Genomic DNA, 4,313 nt, shown 5'->3' on the forward strand with positions numbered 1-4,313 from the left:
TGCGGGAGGGCAACACAGGATGTCGGGGCCAGGATTGAAGGCTCAGCAGCGGAGGTGACACCTGAGACTTAAAGAAGGGACTGTGCTTTCCCTTCGTGGTGGCGGGGAAGTCATCCAAAGCAGACTGAACGCATGGGCAAGGCAGGGAAGTAAGGCGACACAGAACACAGCACCAGGGCCCTGTAAACAATCTGGAAGGCCAGAGTATGGAGTCCAGGAGGGGTGTGGCTGGAAGGGGCCGCACAGCAACACCCCCCCCCCCACCCCCGCCCCCTTCTCACACCACCCTTCTGCTACCAGCTCTTTAAGCCCTTTCTTGTTTGCCCCGCCCCCACTTCCTGTTTCCTGTCTGGGTGCCAATCAACGACCACGCTCCCCAGGAGGCGTGGGCATGTGACCCACGTGGCTACCGTGATTGGTGCAGGGGTAGGCACATGGTTCAAGCCAGGCCAATCAGAGCCCTTCTCTGGGGTTTATGCCTGGATGTTGGGCGGGGGAAAGGCTCTGTTTCCTCTGGGCCGCTGAAAACCTGGTGCTGCCTTTGGCCGTGGCCTCTCCCTCTGTCTGGCCATTTGGAAGAAAGGATGAGCGTGGGCTTCTGACCTTGTGTGATGGGCACAGACCAGGGTCTCCTACTCAGGTCCGTCAGAGTGTATGCTTGTAATCACTAACCGCCCGGTTACATCCCTACCTGAAGCAGGCGCCCTCCCTGCACCGGCCCTCCCCTGGCGTGGCCAGGCTTTTCCCACCCCAGCTGGCTTGCCTTTCCTGACTCATCTTTAAGCAGAGGCTTTTCTCAACCTCCGCCGGAGCGCTCTGAGGCTCTGCTTTGCTGGGAGAACGGGGCGCCCTCACTGCTCGCGATAGTTCTCAGGAAGCCGGGGTTCTTCTCAATCATTTATTAGGCAGACTTTCTCCATCAAAGGGCCTGAAATTCTGAAAACTTTTCCCTCTGTCGCCTGCTGGGAGAGTCGCGGGGTCCTACCGATCTAGTGAGCCCAGGAGAGAAATGAGCGCCTGCTGCTCCCAGAAGGAAGCCTGGCCGGTTGATCTAAAATAGGAGAGGGAGGCTGCTTCGGGGCTGCTTGTTTGGGGCTGGCTTTCGGGGGGGGGGGGGGCTGCTCCCCAGGGCGCTGGGCCAGGGCTCAGGGCAGGAGAAGTGGCAGGTCTGGGAGCTGTGATCACTTCCAGTGAGTGGGCAGACAGAGCCCAATGAGACGCTGTTTGGAGGAGGGTGGAAATTTCTGCACTTGGCTGTGTCCCTCGCGGGGAGAACGCTGCGAGAGGAGGCCTTGGCGACCAAGGTCCAGCTCTCCCCCCACCCCACCAGCCCTGGTCTCCGTGAAGCCCAGGATTTCGTGCCACTCACTTCTATCTGAGTGCATGTCTATGCGTGTTCAATTTCCACCCCACTGAAGTCAGCAGCCTCTGCAGGTCTGGCTCCTGGAGCTTTCCAGCTGGAAGGGGTGTTACAAGTCAGGAGCATCGGCCTCAGAGGTGTGGCTTGCTTGCGGCTTTGACATTTCTGGAGTCCCTCGCCTTAGGATATAGCAGCCCAGCTCCTGAGCACAGATTTCAGGTCTGTCACTTGCAGCCCCACTTCTGGCTACAATAAACATTCCCCCAACGAGCTGTAAACCTGCACTGCTCTGCTGGGGTGGGGGGGCTTTTACACCGTCTGGAATTCACTTCCTCTCTCCCACCTGGTGTGATTCTAAGCATCTGCCAGGCATGGATCAGGTGTCTCCTCCTCCCTGGAACCCTTCCCCTCCGCCCCAGGCAGAACTAACTGCTTGGTCTCCTTATTGAGGCCTCAGCTGGAAGATTCAAAGATTTGCTTCTGGGAAAGACTCGCTCACCGGCCCCACCACGGGCATGGCCGACCCGCCCAGAGCCAGACTTCGAACATCACCCTGTTTTACTTTCTTCCCCGCGTCTGGCCCGCATCTGTCCCGCATCATTCTCCTGGCCTTCCTGCCTCCCCGCACCGGACTCAGGCTCCTGGGGGCAGGGCGCTCCCTGCTCACCATTGCGCCCAAGCCTGCACACAGTAGGGCCTCAGTAAGCCTGGTGGTGGGAGCAGACCTGAGCTGGCCCTTCCTTCTCTGACAGCACACGTTTTCTCCCCGGGGACTGACGCCTGTCCTGTCCGGAGCGGCGTGACCCCCTAGCCCCTCCCTCGACTCTCCCCTGCAGCCCGAGGCGGCTCAGAGCTCGCGTGCCTGGCCCCCGCATGTTTTATAGCTCCTCTCTGGACTCCTAATAGCAGCCACATTTTGCGAGTTTGGAGAAGGAGCGCTAAGGCCAGTCAAGTGGATAAATCACAACTCTCCAATGGGCCAAAAATGGATTTACACAATAGCCTGTGACAAACGCGTCTTCGGGGGCGACCTGGCAGGAAACATCCCTTCTTCTGAAGGGCTCGTGGCCCCGGGGAGAAACAAGAGGACTTCTGTAGGAGTCTAATTATTGCCTGTTTTGTAGAAGTCTAAGTATTGCCGCTGCTGACGGGCTGGAGGGCCAGCGCGGCCTCCCCTCGTGCTCACGTGCACCCCGCGCCATCTGTCCCAGGGTCTCCCAGGTAAGGGTCCTGCTCCTTGGGGGGGAGGGGGCGTGTCCAGTGTCCGTCCTGGGGTTCTGCCTCCCGCCCTCTTGCTCACATGTGACCTCAGAGATCACAGGGTGCATCTGTCCCTGGGAGCCCAGGGCCCGCACACAGCCGGCCCTTGGTCACTGCCGGTCCCCTCTCCTCCTGCAGCTCCAGGAGATGAGCAGGGGGGGCTCCCAGGGGCTCTGAATGCTCACGAGGCTGGGGTGCGGTGGGGAGAGCTAGGGCTGAGGCTTTTGCTCAGTAAGGAGATAAGGGCCCCCATGCCGTCAGGCTGGAAGGGGACTTGGTGGCCGTCTGGCCAACGCCTGGACTGTCAGATGGGGGAGCGGAGACGGCTAGGGGGAAGGCACAATGACGCAGGGCTGGCTTCTAGGGGCGCTGTCAATGCCAAGCTCTCTGCGGGGTGGACAGGGCTCACCCACGTGGACACCTGCTGGGGCCCGGGCCCAGCACCTGGCTCCGTGGGTGTCGTCTCCCTCAGGGCTCACATCGGTCCTGTGAGGCAGGCGTGAGCCCATTTCCCCCAGGAGGAAAGCAAGGCCTCAGACAGGGGGAGCGACTTGTCCAGCGTCCTGCAGCTAATCCTTCCGCCACACAAAACTGGCCCACTGGGAAAGACACCCCAACCTCCTGGCGTTTGTGCCCCCCAGAGATCCCCTAATCTCACCCACTTCCTGACCCCAGGGCTGGAGGGCAGAGGGAAGGGTGCGGGGACCCGGGACCTTTGTTGGGGTCTGAGATGCATGTCTGGGTTCTGCCCATTAGGAGGCAACGGAGGACCTTTGCGGCACTGCCTTGCCTCGTGTGCTGTGCCCCCTCCCGCCACCACTAATAGACTGAAACAATTAGGTGGAAAGAAGAGACTTATGGCCATCGTTTGGTGCCTTCCTGGTCCCTTGTCCAGATGCAGGCTGCACGGGACTGCACGGGCTTCCCGACGTCCTTGCACGAGGCACATCTTTCCCAAGACCCAAGGCGGCTCCTGGCTCCCGCTGGTGCACCCAACCCTGTCCTTCCTGGTTCACTCCTACAGAACTCGCTGCTCCCAGGGGAGGCCTCCCTCCACACTGAGCTCCTCTCCCCCTGCCCTGGACTCCTTGGGGTTCTCGCTTCTGTGAGGCTTCAGGACCTGGGCCAGAAACTCGGGAGCCACGGATTCAGTAGCTGTTACAACTGGTCCTGTCTCTCTGCCTCCACCTTGCACCAACTTCATTAAACTCGCCTGGACCCTAATGGGTCCCCCATCCGCTCTTGTCTCTTCTTCTCATCTGTTTCCATGGCAGCCAGGGGGATCTTCCTGAAAGGTGAATCATTAAAGTCCCTTCCCTGCTTAAACTCTCTGGTGGCTTCCCCCCTGCACTTCACGGGCAATCTGACCTCTCATCGCAGAGAGTGGAGTATGGTCTTTGTAGAGAGCGGAGGACCAATGGGAGAAGGTAACTGAAGGGAGTTTAATGGAGGGACGGTCACCGGATCACCAACGCGGGACAGGATGCAGGAAATCCGCAGGGGCTGCTGGGCCACCCAGGGAGGGGTGGGGCTGGCAACAGTGGGGAGCTTGTCCATCCCAGGCCTGCAGGGGCCAGGTGAAGGAGCAGTTACCAGACCCCCGAGAGTGCGGCGGCCACGGGGACAGGGGCCTCCAGAGGAGCTGGGACCACAGGAGACTGCAGCCAAGGCCAACGGGGGCTCGAGGGGAGGG

At 60.5% G+C, this 4,313-nt stretch overlaps 1 long non-coding RNA gene across 1 annotated transcript; it reads left to right on the forward strand.

Annotated features, from left to right (window-relative positions):
- The first annotated feature begins 454 nt into the window (after positions 1-454).
- On the forward strand, positions 455-3,858 carry LOC123379540. Its single transcript, XR_006584104.1, has 3 exons — positions 455-640; positions 2,485-2,581; positions 3,377-3,858. It is a non-coding gene; the product is annotated as an uncharacterized LOC123379540 (long non-coding RNA).
- Positions 3,859-4,313: the final 455 nt, after the last annotated feature.

Source organism: Felis catus, chromosome C1 (genome assembly GCF_018350175.1).
Source record: "Felis catus isolate Fca126 chromosome C1, F.catus_Fca126_mat1.0, whole genome shotgun sequence".
Taxonomy (NCBI): domain Eukaryota; kingdom Metazoa; phylum Chordata; class Mammalia; order Carnivora; family Felidae; genus Felis; species Felis catus.